Genomic DNA, 19441 nt, shown 5'->3' on the forward strand with positions numbered 1-19441 from the left:
TGAACTTTGGGCTTTGGAGCCGTGATGGTGAGGTTTCAGTTCAGGCTTTCAGTGTTGGACGCTAGCGACCGCCACAGGCGGGCCGCCAGCGCCCGGGCGCGGTCTCGTCCCTCCCATGCAACCGGTGCCTGGCGCTTCCCGCGGGCGCCCGGGGATTGGGATGGATCGATGCCGCCAGAATGGCGTTACAAGAACACCCCCCACCCACACACACACAAAAAAAAACTAACAAAAGTTCTCTAATACTGTATGTTCGGCCAACTCAACATTACCGGTACCTTTTGTGTTCTACGGACCAGTTTCATTTTGAGAAAAAAAAAACTTTTTTGAGTCCTGTGTGCGTGACAGCTTACCAGAAAAATCATTCAGAGGCGGCAGGTTTTGCTTCGTAGCCTACTTTTTGTACGGGCGTTGGTTCAGTCTCGCGCCCTGCTGGTGCTGGTTTTGTTTAGAGCGGGTTTAGTTTCAGAAAGTTGGAATTTGGGGTTACTGTAGTGCTTTCGTTTTTATTTAGCAATTAGTGTTCAATCATGGACTAATTAGGCTCAAAACGTTCGTCTCGCAATTTCCCACCAAACTGTGCAATTAGTTTTTTTTCGTCTACATTTAATGCTTCATACATGGGCCGCAAACATTCGATGTGATAGGTACTGTAGCACTTTTTGGAAATTTGGGGTAAAACTAAACAAGGCTTTATGTTATGTTATGCGCCTGTTGGTAGCAGGGTGAACCGGGGTGAAGGGAAACGTGACCAGATTACAGAATTAGCTGTTCGTTTGGCTGGGGCTCGTCGTAAACGATCGTAAATTTCTAGCCGGAACAATATTTTTCTCTCACACAAATCAACCAGCAGTACTTCTTCACGAACCAGTAACGATATGAACCAGCCAACCGAATAGGCTGTAGGCCAACAACTGCACAATAATAATGAACTACTACTACTACTAATCCTTTTTGCGTTACGTTGCTGCCTTTTAATCATATATATATATATATATATATATATATATATATATATATATATATATATATAGAGAGAGAGAGAGAGAGAGAGAGAGAGAGAGAGAGGCATGCTGAGCGTAGCAATCTCGAACAGGGAGAAAGGGGGCGGCCGTTTGCGTCCGGAGTGCTGTACAACTCATTCGCCATTCGTCGTACTGATCCGCACCGGAATTTTGTAAAATGCACTGGAACCTTCCCGCGTCCTGCAATGCGCCAATGCACGCCGCAAGGCCTTTTCAGAACAGAGGCTTGCAGCTTCCTCTGCTGCCGGATGCCCTGTAGGCAGCACAGGCTGTAGTTTCATCACGTCTATCCTCCGTGGCCGCCGTGCTCCCTCCCCTCCTGGTACTGGGCTCCTTCACATGGCACGAAGAATCTCAGAGCGAGCTGGCGCCGACCCTGTTCCGGACGCGGAATGCGATCACCGTGGCAGGCGGCGCTGTAGCATGCCCACGCGGTGCCCGGCCCGCCCAAAGACGCCGCCGCGGCTGGCTGGCTGGCCCGCGAGGAAACCACCAAAAACACGAGTGAATGGACGCCCGGTCGCCGAGCTGTTGTTGGGCGTTGAAAAACCTGCGTCGGGGCGGGGCGGGCACGCGCGCATGTGTGTGTGCGCGCGCGCGATGCCGCCGCCACGCCAGCACACCCACCCACCGGCACCGGGGAGGCGAGCGGAGATGGAGGCGTCGTGTACGTATGACCGCGCCCCACCTAACACGTTCCCCCTTGCGGCGTCTCCACGACGGGGCCGTCCGTTCTCTTCTCCCTCACTCTGTCACTCAGCATGCGAGTTGCGAGCCGGTGTCGGTGTCGGTGTCGGTGTCGGTGCCTCGCGCGAGGGCTGGACACTGGACAGTGCGTCAGCGTGTGAACGTTCGTTCCGGTGGCCCGTCCATTTCTGCTGCAGGCCGCGAGAGCACGCGCGCAGGCACGTCCAACCAATCCATCGGGAGTACGCAACCATTTCTAGCTCCGGCGTATTGCGTTTACGCAAGTCTGTGAGGCCGTGACCATCTTCGGTTTACGTGTGTGTTGTTCAATGCCTCCGTGACGTGACCAGTTCGTAGCAAAAAATGACTCGTGCGCGATGAATCAAAAATAAGCGCTGAGCTTTAGCGTCACGATCACCAGATATGTACGCCCCACTGTTCTATGGTATACTAAGTATTAGTATATCGTTTCTATTGGATTGGGTATATGCTAACAGCGCCAACAGGCGTAATCCTGCTCGATGATTGGCCTCTCCAACTCCTAGTGGCCTACCTCATTAGACAAGACGGATAATTCCGAGTTCTGGTTGGTTACACCCACCTCAAACATACGTTCTATGCCCCAGCAGTTCTCATAAAAAAGAGAGTGAGAGCATGATCAGGGAGCTAGCTGTGGAGAGTGAGCACGTAGTACCGAGTACTGTGCGCCTGTGAAAGAACGGACAAAGATGGATGATTAATGACGCCAGAAAGGGCCGCAAAAAGCGTCGGGAAAAGGAATCGGGGAAGATGAGCCCTCGCTTTCAGAGGACCAGAGACGCCATTACGGGCTTAGGCGTCACCCACAGACATTTTACCTGATCCATTACGCGCGCGCCGCCGTACCGCGTACTGGAGCCGCGGACTGCAGAGTGCAGAGCAGGTGGCGGACTGGCGGTGATGGCCAGATCGCCGGCTCAGAGCGAGCAGCCAGAGTAAGGCCTCGTCTAGTTACTCTTCCTAAAATTTACTTCTTATCTCAAAAAATATTTAGACATATGTATCGAGTATTAAATATAGACTAAAAAATAACTAATTATACAGTTTATGACTAATTTGTGAGATAAATCTTTTAAGTCTAGTTAGTCCATGATTTGATAATGTGGTGCTACAATAACACATGTGCTAATGATGAATTAATTAGGCTTAATAAATTCATCTCGTGGATTACTGTCGGATTAATTAGACTTAATATTAGTATCTGAACACCTCATGCGACACCTCCATATGACACATGATGCGACACACCTAAACTTTACGCCCTGAATTTGAAGGCCTAAGTGCCGGTTCGTAATGCATGTGCTGCATTGCATTTTGCAATTTCTTTTTTACGGCCATTGCATTTTGCACTGGTTGATGTCGATGCATGCACCGTGAGTTTCATCGACCGAGAAGGCGAGGAGGAGGAAGAAGCAAGATCCCGGAATATGGTGCACGATTGCACGAAGCTTTAGCAGCGACCGGCGAGGGAGAAGGGACGGACAACGAAGCCGAGGCTCTTTATAAACTAATAACTGATCCTTATGCTAGACGTCAAGGAAACACTGAAAACTATCCAACTCGCACTGATCCTTACGCTGCTTTGGAGTTGGCTGAACTGTCACCCGCAATAGCTGACTCTTCAGCTAGCTATAAGCATTTTTCATATTTTATTAAGAGAGTGAAAAATTAACTCTTAATTAAGAGTTAAGCTCTCGCACACATTACAAGGTTATATAAGAGTGTCATTTGGACTATCTATATTAAAAGCTATGTACTATAAATTAGCATAGTCGGAGATGTTGGCTTAAAGCTAGTAATTAGCTCTAACCAAGGCGGGTGCCACTGGTACTGGTACTGTTTTTCCATAGCTTGGATATTCAGTGTCATTGGAGCGGTGGTCCACACCCTCATAGGCCATAGCAGAAGAGCCTGCTCGTTTGAATTTACCGGCCAGCTTATCAGCTAGAATCTATAGTATTTTTCTTTCACAGCACAACAGCTTCAACGGGCTTTAATACCAGTCGAATCTCCTGGACTGCATGTGTACAGCGTATTGCTTGCTACGCATCCTTGGATCGAGACGAATCAGGATCCCGGGGAAAATAGTAGTACCGGAAGCTTTCGTTGCACGGGACAGCCTACAAAGCCGAGGTTTGTTGGGATAAACAAATGGACTGCCACGGACACTTCAAGAGCGCGCACACACAGAGGCACACAGGCACTCGAATTGACCTTCGCATTGATTGATTCCCTACTGGTGGATGCAGCCATCCACCGGTGGTCCATGCTCCATAGCGCAGCGCCATGAAGAAGTATCGTACGTGACGAAGACAAATGCACGAGCACGAGGGAGAGCTGCCTGTGAAGCCTCAACAATGCGGGGTTTTTCGCGAGAGAAAGTGAGTGTATGTGATGGCTCGGCACGCGCGTGCAGTGGAGCGACCGGCGTTAGTGGAATTGGACTGGGGGCAGAGGGGGACGACGGATCGGCGCATCGGTTGCCGACTTGCCGTCGTCTGAACTCTGAACTGGAGTGGGTTTCAATGCCTCGACTCGTGCAGCAAGCAAAGCGGAGCGGGCGCGGCGCGACAGTGAACCTGACGACAGGCTTACGGAAAGTTGAAGAGTTGTTTCAACCTCTCGTGCCATGCCACCAATGCTCATGGAATAGGGCCGGTCCTTTTCAGCGATTTGAGCGAGTATCCTTTGCTTTTGTACATGACAGAAAAGGAAAACGTACTGAATAATGCAAAAGGGTTCCTTTTGGATCGCGAAGTGGAAGTGCGCGTTGTTATAAAAGGGCAAAGGAAGAAATCGTCAGTTTTGAAATCGAAACGGACAAGCAGAAACACAAGCCCGCTTTCAGATCGCTCCGGCCGATCCACTCTGCCCGAGGCCCATGTAAAGCAAGCCGGGGGGACGGCTGGGCTGAGGCCTTTCCACACAGACACAGGCTTAATAAAAGGCAGCCTTCAAGGCGAAATGCCCCCCAACGTGCGGCGTCACGGGCTCTCAATCTGCAACTCACAAGTTGGCCCAACCGTCGCGGAGCGGACCGCTGCGCGCGTGCAACACCTGGCCGCGCTCCCCGCTCACACCATCCGCGCTACCAAAGCCAAACTCACACACACGGTCGCGCAGAACGACGGGGACGACTGGGAGTCTGGCTCGCCGATGGTCCAAGCAAGTTCACTGTTCTCGCCCGCGCGTGTACCGGGAGCGGGAGGACGGAGCGGGGAGCCGCTCAGCAGTGGGAGACTCGCGAGAACGCGGCCCCGCCCCACCGGTCTCTCCAAGCACGGCGGCACGGATAACTGCCTGCTCCAACGTACGCGTACGGCGTACCCCACGGGTGGGAGCCCGACTGCTCGAGCCAGCCGCGCGCCCTCGAGCCTGTTCACTGTTTGCTCGCTTCCGCCCACACCACACGCGCATCCCCGCTGCCCAGTCCCCACCGCGCGTGTAGCGTGCGTCCCCACTCCCCAGCGCCAGCCAGCGGGCATCGTTGGTGCTGCCTGCCATCCGTCATCCCCGGCAATTGGATGAACTAGTTTAACGCAAGTTGGTGGTTGTATGGATATACATGACTGCTAAATTATTATGTTATTAGAATCATACCTGTGCGTTGCAACGAGAACAAAATAATACTTGGCCATCTCAACGCGTGCAATGTCAGAGTGACAAACGCAATCATGATCAACAGACACTCACACACGGATCGACCAGCCGTCGACTATATGCTTTGGAATGCGAAAAATAATACTGTGATAATTCATTGTTCCAGAAGAAACGATATAATTTGAATACTTTGAATGCATTATAAGGAAATAATCTACATATGAAAACAACTTTCTAGCTCAGAAGAGACAAACCACATTTGTTTACAAAAGTAAACATGTGAGGAAAATAATAATGTTCCATAGTATTTTAGAATGAAAGTACTATCATGTTTCAAATATAATTTACACATTTTTAAAATAATCAAATCCATATTCTTGTCAGGGCACAAGACCCGGTTCTGAAACAAATGGCAACACAAGCAATTAACAAACTGTACCATTCAAAAAATCAATAAGTAATGCTCTCACTGAAGAATTGAAAATGAAAGTAAGTAGTTCTCTTTAGTGTGCTAAGCATCACCAGTAACATCTAAGGAAAACACCAAACATACAAGGAGAAAGAATGAGCTCCTTTTGATCATCTACACACAAATTGTAGTGAGTTTCATCATCCATGTGTATATTCAAGTAAATATTTTCATCCTCCCTTTAGCTATTAAAGACATAAGACATAATAATAAAAAAACAGAAGACATCATTAGTTTGTGGCTAGTTGCCTACACATATATCAATGCCACTGACACACTGAACTTCTAAGGTCTGCAGTGATGTTTGATTCTAAATCAGACGATTTTTAGGTTTTTAGCAGCCGAAGTGAAAATCCCTATGCAATTTATCGAATGACAAATGACATATGCAATTTATCAATCTTCTAGTGCTGTATTTGTTTCCTAAGCACAAATTCAGTGAAAAACAAAGCTGCTCCAGAGCAAATATTGTCCATGGCACACCTACACGCCAAAGATTATTCAAAGAGCAAACATACAGGAGCTGAAATGCCTTGATTAATGTCTAAGGTTGCAAGAAAATATAGTATTTGATCACTTTTCGCACCAAAATGATCAAAGAAATGAATTTGCCAGCGAAGGCACTCAATATAATCATTGTTACTTAGATCACCCATGTTATTTTTGTTCAACGGAGGATAGTTCAAACGGAATACTATAAGAATACACTTAAAGAAACCCCCATAAATAAATAGGACAAATGACCTATGCAATTAATTTATCAATCTTCCGGTGCTGTATTTGTTTCCTAAACACAAATTCAGTGGAAAAGAAAGCTGCTCCAAAGCAAATGTTGTACTCATTCCCATTTAGTATTGACATGGCCAACTAACTGTGTCTTAAATAAATAAAAGGTAGTTCATGAAGTGCAAGAGTAAACCTTTAATGTGGAACCAGAATACGCAATGGCCTCCCTTCACTTCCTCTGTTCCTTAGATATTAGCGATTTCAAGCCATCTCTATTATGTACCATTATGGAAACTTGTCATTGCAAAATTAACAGTTATACTACCTTTGGTTGAATGAGATCGTAATTTTTGTAGAAGCAGATTTTTCAAAAAAATTATAAACTTTCTATCAATAACAAGCTAAAATAATTTGAACCACAGCAAAAGTGAACAACCTGGAAAGAGTAAGAAAAAAAAATACCACAATAGCGTTCATAATAAGTGGGCATCTGTTGATCATCTATCATGGCCTATCATTTTGGCTGAACCAAAAGAAAAAAGAAATGGTACAAGTAAATTTTTCGCTAGATAAATGCCTTTGTCTACCACTGTTTGCTGTCCGACAAAATCAATTTTGCATATTTTTTATCTGAAGATATTGGTCTCAGTCTTGCATGTGTCTGTCTACCACAAAAATATATATTTGCATAGCGTTACATGTGTCCTAACTGAATTTTGATAGTTTATTATGTGAGAAAAAAATGGAGCCCTCAACAAAAAAAGGAAGCTGTAGAAGCAACCTGAAAACTACAGGGAACGTCCAAACAGGAATTATACTTGAAAGCAAACTTTGATACACGCCCTCGCTGAAGTCATTGAAGCTATGAATTTATCGCAAATGCCATCCCGAAGTTATTATGAATTATTGGCACACATAAAATGAATCGAACAAAAAAGAGAGCGAGAGGTATATATTCATTGCCGGATCATGAACAGTGGAGAGAGGCAAAACCTGGATTGCCCCTAGGGCCGTATGCGGCATTATGGCATATAGTTGAAACCAGCAAACAATTAAAGTCGACTAAAACAAAAGGCTGAAACAACAAGGAAGAAGAGCCAATTTCAGATTATTGGCATTCTGATAGAAGTCGACTGAAACAACAAGGCTAAAACAGAATGATGATTAATTCAATCACAAACTGCTTATTGTAGAAACTATTGCATTCTAGTTATTCTTGATAGTAGTTCAGGGCAGCAATCTCACGCTCGGCACATGGCCAGGTTTTGTTCTTAAGATGCAAGCAGCAAACATCAAAACCACACCATGCTAACTGTACATGTATATGTTCTGATCCAAAAATCTCAGTATTTTTACAAAACCTTGGATCAGAGCACGATGGCGATGGTGGCAGTATAAACCTCATCCCTCTTTATTCCATGATGCTGCCTGTTGCTGATGGTCGTTGGCCGCCGGGTGATGGCCGCTTTGTCATCTGGTCGTCTCAGTACTTAGATATTATGGAAAGAAAAAGAACTAAAATAGAAAAGGGCACACCTTGGATGGCAACGTCGATGATCCACGATCTTGATTGGCCAAGACGGTTGCAGCTGTGGCTTGCCGTTGACGCGCCACCGTGGGTTTTCACCTTAGATCATCTCCGTTGTCTGTGCATCGACGAGGGAATGTGTCGGTGGGGTAGGCATGGCCACGTGATCGTGATGGACATCCTTGCTCGATGCGCGACTACAACAATCTAGCGAGGAGGACGTGGTCAGGGAAAAGCACACGGTCGGTGCTTCCTTAAAGAAGAACGGGCACGTCGACCTCCAATCAGTGAGAAGTGTCGGCGAGTGAGGGGATCAGGGAAGAGAGCGTGATCAGCGAGGGGCACGGGGGAGAGGGTCGTGATGGTGTGGGGGGCGTGGGGGCATGATTGGAGGACTCGATCTCGCAATTTGAAGGGAGCATGATTGAAGGGAGCGTGATTGGAGGACTACGAGGATTGCGAGAGAGATGACAGATCATGTCGAGGAGACACCGAGCGAGGGATGAGTCGAGCGCGCACCGGGAGAGGCTTGGATCACGACGCAGGGAAGGCTAGGCGTGACTTGCCACATGAGATGGATGGCGAGGTTTCCTATGAAATGACTTCCCTAAATCGTGTTGTCGGTCCCACGTGGCGGTGCCTTTCATCTGTGGAGCAATGGGCTTCGCACAATCTCTGGCAGAGTGATGAGCTTTGGTGTCGCACCTATGGATGGAATAGCTATGAATGTTTTAGTTGTAGAGATAGAGATAGTCATCGCACCCGTGCAACTTTCTGTTGGTTGTGTACAATGGCGGTGGGCATGGCTACAATCTTTTGAACTGCCTATACACCCTTATAGGGTAGTGCATCTCGACCACATGGAAGAAAATTAGTGGCCCGTTAAAAAGCCACTCGTCTGACTCTTCCTCAGTGCGAGGACTAAGGTACCCCTCTAGCTCGAATCTGGACCAAGGACACCAATTCACCTAAAAGTTAGGTAACTATAGTTAGGTTTTGGGAATAATAAAAAAACACCGACTAGCAGTATCAAAGTGGTCGTTACCTGGTGCTATGTCAGGACGTCTAGCGTGTCCGAGTACTACCTGTACCGCCACTTTGGGTTCCCTCTAACTACCTTCGCTTCTTGTCAGATGTACAAAGCAGTTGGTCCTATGTCCACGTGATTCCATGCATGCATTAAATAGGATAGTCACAAGTTCGGCATCAAGTTTGAGGAAAATAAAAAATCGATGCACTTATAGGTAAATCGTGAACAATGGGCCTCCCAATTGGCCATCGCTCCCAACACCAAACTTGTAGTAGGTGGGAGCAACCTCCTAGGTTGGCACCTCCTGTACTGCGTCGACAGGCAACGTAGAGCTGACGATAGATCCATGCTAGGACCGCACTGCCCTAGCTGTACGCTCCAATATTCTCCGATGGTTGGCTCAGTATGTTGAGGAAGGGCCCGCTGATGGTGTTACCTAACACGTTGGGGAACAGAAAGGCACCTAAGAAGTGCCATAGACACACCCTAGCATACCTCTCGATCTCCTGCTCTTGAGCATCTGGGTGTAGCGGCGCCTCGAAGTTTTCTATTATCCAGACCGATCTGACACCGGATGTTTTCCTGAAATTTTTGAAGGACAATTACATGAGAGCTAAGGGAACAAAAATAAACATTAAATTAGACAAAGACAATACGCATCATAAAAATTATGTACTACACCCTCTGTTTAAATAGTAAAATAATTTGCAGAATATGTAGATCAATGACAGACTTAGACCATAACATATATTTGTGATATAAGAGACCAGCCAAAGACTTGCATGTGCTGGTGTCAAAATGGTAAATGTTTGGAACGTAGAAATTCTTACTTTGCTCTCTTAGCATCCTCGTCCTCGGGTGGTCTTCTGCCACAGAACTTCTTCACCAAGTCCATCCAATGATCGTTATCAAGGATCCCAGTCACTGAAATCATCTTCACGTCCTGCATCATGATAGTCATCTCGCCGCAAGGAAGGTGGAAGGTGTGGGTCTCTGGCCTCTACCTGTGGATTTTTAATTTAATACAAGAAGTTTTTTAATTCAAACAATGAGACAAATCAATGCTTTTTACTTCACCAAACGTGTATCAAATCATACCTATCGACATTAGCAGTGAGAAGTGTAGGGTCAAGGATCGGTAGCCTAGTGTTGATGACCCGGACGATCTCAAGGAAGCCGTCACATTGTATGTACGGTCGGTATCGCTTGTCCCAGTGGTGCAGCTGGTGCGTGCGTAGTCTAAGAGGTAGCAAGTCCTCCTAAAGCTCCGACAGCTACTTGGCTTGGTGGTCCTTGTCATAGTGCACCTCAAGAATGGGGTACTGCGGATGATGATCCCCCATCCTGGTTCAAATTTCAAATGGATGTGTTAGAACAAACATTAAGAGTACTATAATATGATGGAACATTAGTGCATAAAAATAAAGTAAATATAAAAGGAATAAACTATTATGCAAAATGAGAGAATAAACATATATCATAATTGTTACTAACATAGTAGTTTTAAATATCATAGCAAACAATTAACATTAATATAATAAAATGTATGCTATATACACCTGTTGCCCTTGTCTTCTATGCCTGCTAGCCTTGTGACCAGGTTCTTTGCAAACGGAGCAAAGATTCCTGCCACGGGTCTCGTTGAAGTCTCCCCCTCCATACATGTCTTCGTCGTACCTTCTCATAGCATCCATGTCGCCCTTAAGTCGCTTCTTCCTCCTCCTACCCTTGCTTACCTTCATTAGATCCAGATGCGACATGTAGTCATAACCATGATAATGTGGCCACTATGTCGGGTCAAGGTATGGCTCAAAGCTCCTCTCCCAAATACTAACGGTGTTCGAACGGAGATACAAGGGTGTGAAAGGTCCTAATGGCTAGAGAGGGGTGAATAGCCTATTAAAAATTTCTACAACAACACTTAACAAACCAGTTAGACAATTATGAGACGAAGCAAGTGTTACGCTAGCCTACTAAAAAGAAAGCCACCTACCACAATTCTAGTTTATATAGTTTATATCCACACAATAACTATAACACTACACTAAGTTAGTGTGCTCTCAAAATCTAACTAAAGAGCCACACTAACCAAACTAACAAGCTCTCACAACTAGCTACACTAAAGAGCTTGACAACTAGTTTGTGGTAAAGTAAAGAGAGTGAGCAAGAAGGTTATACCGCCGTGTCGAGGAAGGAGCCAATCAATCACAAGAATAAATAACAATGAAGACCAGTCACCTCGAAATCAAATGATGACACAATGATTTTTTCCTGAGGTTCACTTGCTTGCCGATAAGCTAGTCCTCGTTGTGGCGATTCACTCACTTGGAGGTTCACGTGCTAATTGGCATCACACACCAAACCCTCAATAGGGTGCCGCACAACCAACACAAGATGAGGATCACACAAGCCACAAGTAATCCACTAGAGTACCTTTTGGCTCTCCACCGGGGAAAGGTCAAGAATCCCTCACAATCACCACGATCGAAGCCGAAGACAATCACTAACCTCCGCTCGATGATCCTCACTGCTCCAAGCTATTTAGGTGGCGGCATCCACCAAGAGTAACAAGCGAATCCCGTAGCGAAACACGAACACCAAGTGCCTCTAGATGCAAACACTCAAGCAATGCACTTGGATTCTCTCCCAATCTCACAAAGATGTTGAATCTATGATGGAGATGAGTGGGAGGGCTTTGGCTAAGCTCACAAGGTTGCTATGTCAATGCAAATGGCCAAGAGGGTGAGCTTGAGCCAGCCATGGGGCTTAAATAGAAGCCCCTATGAAATAGAGCCGCTGTACCCTTCACTGGGCACAACACAGGATGACCGAATGCTCCAGTCATATTGATCGGACGCTAGATCTCAGCGTCTGGTCACGCGATGCGTGCCATGTGTCCCCTCTCTTCAAATATTGATCGCCCGATCTCAACGGTCAAGTGACGACCGGACGCAGTAGCTTAAAGTGACCGGACACTGAACCCCAGCGTCCGGTCGTTTCTAGTAAGCATCCAGAGATGACTTTTCATGACCGGACATGTCTGGTAATGCTCGATTAGACACACCCAGCGTTCGGTCACACGGTGACTCCCCTGTGTGCTGCCATGTCAGCTAGACTAGACGCACCCTATCAGCGTCCGGTTAGAGACCGACGCCAGCATCTTTGTAGCTTCTACTGATCGGACACGCCGGTCCAACCGAGGCCAATGTCCGGTCACTTTCAGTGACCTCCGTCTTTTCTATATAGGACGCCGGTGGCACCATCAGACTATCTATACTCTATGGGTGGACACTCCGCCGGTAAAGTTTCTAACCCTTGCTCAAATATGCCAACCACCAAGTGTATCACCTTGTGCACATGTGTGTTAGCATATTTTCACAAACATTTTCAAGGGTATTAGCACTCCACTAGATCCTAAATGCTTATGCAATGAGTTAGAGCATCTAGTGGCACTTTGATAACCGCATTTCGATATGAGTTTCACTCCTCTTAATAGTATGGCTATCGATCCTAAATGTGATCACACTCACTAAGTGTCGGTGTTTCAGACCGGCGAGCCCTCAGCCAACTAGTAAAAATGTACTGCGTGCCCCTAATCCTAGATGGTGATGCAAAGAGACACAAGGTTTATACTAGTTCGGGCAATGGGCGCCCTACGTCCAGTCTAAGAGATTGATCTTGTATTCCTTGCACCAAAATGCTCATAGTAGGGGGTTACAAGCAAGACGAGAGAGGGAGCTGGTCCTAGGTCTCTACGTGGGACGACGTGAATTGCTTGAGATGTTGATCTCAGGCAGCAGGGAAGCGTGCGCATTACAGAGTGTCGAGTGTGTGTTCATCTACCTTGTGAGCTCGGGTCCTTGAACTAGTCCCCCTTAGAAACGACCCCGGTCTCTCCCTTTTATAGTTGAAGGGGGGACAGGGGTGATACATGTGTTAGCTACGTGGCATCGTGCGAACAGAGGCGGCATGTCCGAGCCCTATAGCCTATTACTGTGGCGGCATGGTTAATGGAGTGGTCCTGCCCTTGAAGTGCTGGAGCAACGCACCAATCACATCCGATCCTATGTGACGTGGGAGCTCCAGTGATAGCTTGATGCAGGGCCTAGCAAGCGCCGTGCTGGTTGCTGTGTGTTGACTGCGTGAAGAGCCGATGCTCAGTTGGTGCCGAGGCCGAGCCATCGTGGGGGGCTCAGCGGGTGTGAATCCCGAGGTTGCCGAGACCCTGAAGTAGACTGTCGAGGCATGGAGGGAGCAGTTGGTCCTATATACTGATTATGAGGCTATAGTAACTTGGACTTGACTCCCCACGCCATGTTGTTCCTGGAGTAGGGGTTAGGTAGCATAGTGCGGTATGGGTATCAGTCGTGGGCACAGTGCTAAGCACAGCGGCCGGTAACCCCTGCCCTATCCTGTCCTAGACGGCATGGCTTCGAGTTGACTAGTGTCTCATCAGCCACTCCATTGTGTCAAGCCGTTGTTCGGCTAATATCGCGGGAGCGGTTGAGCACGCCAGTCGGACGTGACATTTTGTCCGAGAAGTTGGTCGAGGCGGGGGCGACGGGGTTGTTTTGCCGAGCCGGCCTTGGGTCGAGGTAGAGAATCAGCATCTCATCCGAGGCTCTACGCGCGGGGCCTCTAGCGAGATGGAGAATTGGTTCCCCAGCTGAGGCCTTTCGTGCGAGACCTCGAGCGAGGTGGAAAATTGGTGGATCGTCCGAGGCCCTTCGTGCGAGGCCCCGAGCAAGGCGGAGATTCGGTAGGCCATCCGAGGCCTTCCGTGCGAGGCCTCTAGCGAGGCTGAGAGTAGGTGGCCTCGGACATGGCCGGGGTTTAGCTAGTAGTTGTCCCTTGGCTTTGATTTTGATAGGGTCTAAGTAATTTTTTCGATTGTTGCTTAGGGGACCCCTTCTCGTGGTACCCGATAGTAGCCCCCGAGCCTCAGGGAGAGTGTGAGCGCTCTCTTTGAGGTTTTGACGTGGCTCGGCTCACAACAGCTCCTAGCGGGATGGTGTTTTGTATTCGAGGCCTCGGTGGGTGCACGTGAGCGCACCCACCGGGTGTAGCCCCCGAGGCCCTGGAGGAGTGGATTTATTCCTCCAGGGGCTTTTCTTACGTCGTGAGAGGGGTTTTATTGCATTTGCCGAGCCCATGAGTGCAAGTTTAGTTCGCTGAGCCTTAGCAAGGTTGTAGGAAGAGCCCCCTAGCCTCTGCATAGAGCGAGAGGGCCGTCAGAAGTTCCCCTAGCTTTTTGTGTGGCCCTCATGCATCCTTTTTGTTCGGAAGGAGGAGTGGAGGGTGCCATGCTACCCTCAGTGGGTGCGAGCAGTGACACCTCCAGTGAGCTGTTATTGGGTAAGTCCGAGTGGAGGCCCATACCCTGTTCAATAGGGGTTGGCTAGCAGTCCAGAGATACACTCCAAGAGTACCAGAGGGCTTCTCTAGTGGGTGCCGGGGCTGTTCGATGGCCCTCGGTGGCTCGGTGCCTCCCTATGGTGGGATCCCATTCGGAGACCTCCCTACCGGTCTTAGACACGACTTAGGGCATCCCGAGTGATCATTTGCTCAGGCCTTGGCCATGCGCAGGCTCGCCCATAGTTGTCCCTGACTTTGCTGCCCTGGGGTGGCTGTCGAAACCCTCGGGGGCCCAGCCTTCGAACCCCTAGACCATAACGGGCTTGATGCCTTTTATCACGTTTTTCTAAGCCTTTGAGCATGGGCTTGGGTCGCTTGTCTTCATCCTGGGTGTAGGAAGAGCCCCTGAGCCTCCGCACAGAGCGAGAGGGCGGTCGGGGGTTCCCCTGGCTTTTTGTGCGACCCTCGCGCATCCTTTTCATTTAGACAGAGGGGTAGTTTGCCGAGCCCCTCGAGTGCGAGCCTAGGTTGTTGGGTCTTAGCAAAGTTGTAGTAAGAGCCCCCTAGCCTCTGCATGGAGCGAGAGGGCCATCAGGGGTTCCCCTGGCTTTTGGTGTGACCCTTGCGCGTCCTTTCTGTTCAGACGGAGGGGTTGTTTGCCGAGCCCCCTTGAGTGTGAGCCAGGGTCGCTGGGTCTCGGCAAGGTTGCAGGAAGAGCCCCCTAGCATCTACATGGAGCAAGAGGGCCATTAGGAGTTCCCCTAGCTTTTTGTATGACCCTCGTGCATCCTTTTTGTTCGGAAGAAGGGGTTGTTTGCCAAGCCCCCTCGAGTGCAAGCCTAGGTCACTGGGTCTCGACAAGGTTGTAGGAAGAGCCCCCTAGCCTCTACATGGAGCGAGAGGGCCGTCAGGAGTTCCCTTGGCTTTTTGTATGACCCTCGCGCATCCTTTTCGTTCAGAAGGAGGGGTGGAATATGCCAGGCTACCCTCAATAGGCGCAAGCGGTGGCACCTCCAGTGAGCTGTTATCGGGTAAGTCCGAGTGGAGGCCCATGCCCTATTTGATAGGGGTCGGCTAGCGGTCTAGAGATGCACTCCAAGAGTACCAGAGGGCTTCTCTAGTGGGTGCTAGGGCCGTTCGATGGGCCCTGGTGGCTTGGTGCCTCCCTATGGTGGGATCCCATTCGGAGACCTCCCTGCCGGTCTTGGACATGACTTAGGGCATCCCAAGCATTTCACTTGCTTGGGTTTCGGCCCCATATGGGCTCGCCCATAGTCGTCCCTAACTCTATTGCCCTGGGGTGGCTGTCAAAACCCTCAAGGGCCCAACCTTTGAACCCCTGGACCATAACGGGCTCGGTGCCTAGTTCCTTTGTCTGAAAGGAATCAGGTGGGGGATATCCCCCCCCATCAGTTTGACAACAGCGAGCGTGCCTTTTGAGGTGATTTTCTCAGGGAGGCGGAATGGCGCCTGCCACTGTAGCGGTCGGACGCGACATCGTGTCAGCGGATGGAACATAACTGTTCACGTGATTAATGAGGAAAAGATGGGTACGTGGGTGGTAAAATCGGATCTAGATTAACTGTGCCGGATCTAAGGGAAACTTCCTCGATTTCGTCGCTCGCCTGTTCCGCCTCCTTCCTGCATAAATACGCAGCGAGCCTCGCCCCTCCCCTCCTTACCTTGCCTGCATTCGCCTTTGCCGCCCTTGCGCTGTTGCTAGAACAGAGAGCACCGGGGAGAAGAAGAGAGAGGGGCGAGGTAGAGAGAGCGAGAGAGGCTCACCACCATAGTCATATTCTCTGTCGCACCCATGGCCGGCGCCGTTGTCATTGAGGTAGACCCTTGGGGTCAGTCTGATGTATCCGTAGAGACTCTCCAGTCGCTTGTCGACGACGGCCTTCTCCGTCCAGTTACTGACCCCAATAGGCCGAAGTGGATTGCTCCGTCGGGTGAGCTGGAGCTGAGGCCCTGTGACGGCTATGTTGTGAGCTTCGTATCCTTTCATGAGCGCGGCCTCGGCCTGCCGGCGGACCGATTCATGCGGGTGCTCTCGTACTACTATGACGTGGAGCTCCACAACTTCAACCCCAACTCCATCGTGCAGGCGGCCATCTTTGTCGCTGTCTACGAGGGGTACCTGGGGATTGCTCCCCATTGGGAGCTATGGCTCCACCTCTTCTGGGTGGGGCATACCACCAAGCCGATAGGCACGACGAGCATGAGGAGGGCAGTGAGGGCCGGTGGCTGCACTCTCCAAGTGCGCCAGGATCAGCAGCACCTTTACATCCTGGCCTAGCTCACATCGACCAATCGCCACTGGTACACCAGCTAGTTCTACCTCCGCAATGACGACGGCGGGCTTCCCCCTACACCGGGCGGATCGTGGAGAGCTGTCCGAAGAAGTGGAGGTATGGCGTCCCAAAGGAGGATCAGCCCAAGTTGCAGCCGCTCCTGGAGGGACTAGAGAGGATGCACGGCCGTGGCCTCATGGTGGCTATGGTCGTGGCGGCCTTCCACCACTAGAGGGTGCTGCCGCTGATGGCTCAGCGGCAGCGCCTGTTCAAGATGAGACTGGATGAGCCAATCAAGGGCATCTGGATGTCCGCCTCCGCCCTCTCCAATGAGGAGATTCTACATTGGGTGAGGGAGATGGTGGATGAGAAGCTGAGGAGTGGTGGTCTGACCCCTATCGCGATGCGCCTATCATGGGGGTACTTCTCTTTGGTAAGTCACGCGCGCTGCTGTGGCCCCCGAGGCCTCCTTGTTCCTTATTGTTTTCCGGTCCTTTATTTGTGTTCACCATTCCTACAGGGGATGAGGGATGTGCGAGCCTCCCTGCCGCCCATTCCTGAGGACGCAGCGTAGCGGGCGGTGAACTGGGTGCATGCCAAGGCGTAGAAGAGGCAGAAGGACGCCAAGGAGGCAAAGCGTACGAGGAAGATCCTCGCACGCGAGGGACTGGAGAAGCACCGCTAGCAGCAAAGGCAGGACGGTCTCCTAGTGGAGGCGTCCCCATCACCATCACTGTCGACAGATGCTTCGGATGGAGACGATGAGAGCGAGAGGGGGCGGGGGTCCCCTAGTACATCTCCCTGACGTCGGGGAGACGGTGCCCGGGGCGTCGGCGAGTAGCCTGGCGCTCCCAAGAGGAGGAGAGAACACCTCGGGGCCGGCGATCGCCTGCCCCGGGGCCGAGGCCAACACGCTCCAGGCGCGGGCGTTGGGAAAACACGTCGTTAGCCCCGGTGGGCTCGACTGTAGAGGTGGAGCAAGTGGCGCGGGGGCGACGCAACTGCCCCCGCAAAGGACCCAGGGGGTGCCGGAGTCTGGCGAGGGCCGGCTGGCACTAGCAGATACAGAGGCCGTGCCATCGCTGTAACACCCCAGGTGTTTATCACCAGTTAAGCAATGGGTTTGAGCTCAAACATGACATGTCAAGTGGTAATCAAGATGTCAAGATCAAATCTACATGATGGAGCTCCAACTTAACTTGGGCCACGCACAATTGCTTACATATGGACCCTTGTTAAGATTATGCAAGAGTAATGCTAAACATGCTTCTTCCATGTACATTACATCCACATGCATCCATCTAGACCCATGGAAAAGTTTCATGAAGTTTGGAATCAAAAAGTCACATGAAATGATAAGTCATATCTTTGCATGAATTGCTTTATCAAGTGGATGGAAACCTATGAAGTCAACCAAACCTTGGTATCCCTTGCTCAAACAACTCTACTTGCACTCATGAACAAATGTTATGAAGGGTTCATGTTGAGCAGGTGGCCAAAAAAATGCACCAATGGATCAAAAAGGATAATATAAGCTTCATCGTGATCCTATTTTGGTCAAAGTAGAACAGTAGGTTCTATACCAGTTTTGAGGTTGGACCTTAAATGAAGTTGTAGTCCATATCATGTAGAACAAACTTGGTTTTGGACTAAGAGCTAGATCAGCATGGAAATAAGTCAAATCAAGGTCACAAGATTGATTTTGCTGCAGTCTTCAACACTTAGAATTATTCTAAGTCAGTTTCGCTAAGCAATGACATTGGCATTCCGCGTTCTCCAAATTTTGCTAAGCAACTTGAGTTGGTCCAAAAAATAAAGTTTAAGGGTTATAGTATGAGAAGAGCATATAAAAAAGTTGCACTGAGTTTGACCGAGTTTTGACCTCCAAAGGCGAGCTCTCGTGACTGTTATCAACATGCTGACACTATCACTTTGGAGCCTAATTAACTGCTAATCCATTGCTCAAATGGCCATGGTCCTTATATGAAAATTTGTAGGTCATCATGTGGACAACAAACTTGCTTAAGGGCCCATGACTTAGTTCGGACTAGAACAAGCCCATAACGCGATCCAACCAGCCCACTCCGTCACCTGCCAGCCGCTCGGTGGAATGCCTCAAAGGGGTGACGCGTGGCTCATAGCGTGGTAGCCATGCATGAGCAGCGTTCCACCTCCACGCCACGTGCACCGTGCCCCTGTTGCTCTCCTTGGTGGACGCCAGGAGGCTCCTCCACCCCGCTCACTCCCTCTGCGTTCCCATCGCTTCTCTCGCTCCGACCGCGCGCCTGCGCACGTGCCAGCGCACGGCAGCCATGGCCGCCATGGCTAAACTCCCTTGCCGCCACCCGCTCCTTCTCCTGAAGCCTCCTACAGCCGCGCCCAGCAGCGGGCAAGCCGCGAGCGCCTTCCCATGCCTTCCTTCGGTCAGCAAGGCGCCGGGAAGCACCGCCACCGGAGCAACAGCCGCAACAGCCACTTGTCTCCGTGGCCAGCCACTACGGGCCGCCTCGGGCCGGGATGAGCAGCCCCACGCGTGCGTGTCGACTCCCTAGTGCTCCACCGCCACTTCCCCGACGCCGGCATGGCCCCCAACGGCCGGAGCCACGAGCTCCGACGGCCTCCCTGCTCTAATTCGCGTGAGGGGCTGCGTACAACATTAGAAGAAACGAAAGGGCCTTTCTGTGAAGC

This window comes from Miscanthus floridulus, chromosome 3, assembly GCF_019320115.1.
Source record: "Miscanthus floridulus cultivar M001 chromosome 3, ASM1932011v1, whole genome shotgun sequence".
In the NCBI taxonomy this organism is placed as follows: Eukaryota; Viridiplantae; Streptophyta; class Magnoliopsida; order Poales; family Poaceae; genus Miscanthus; species Miscanthus floridulus.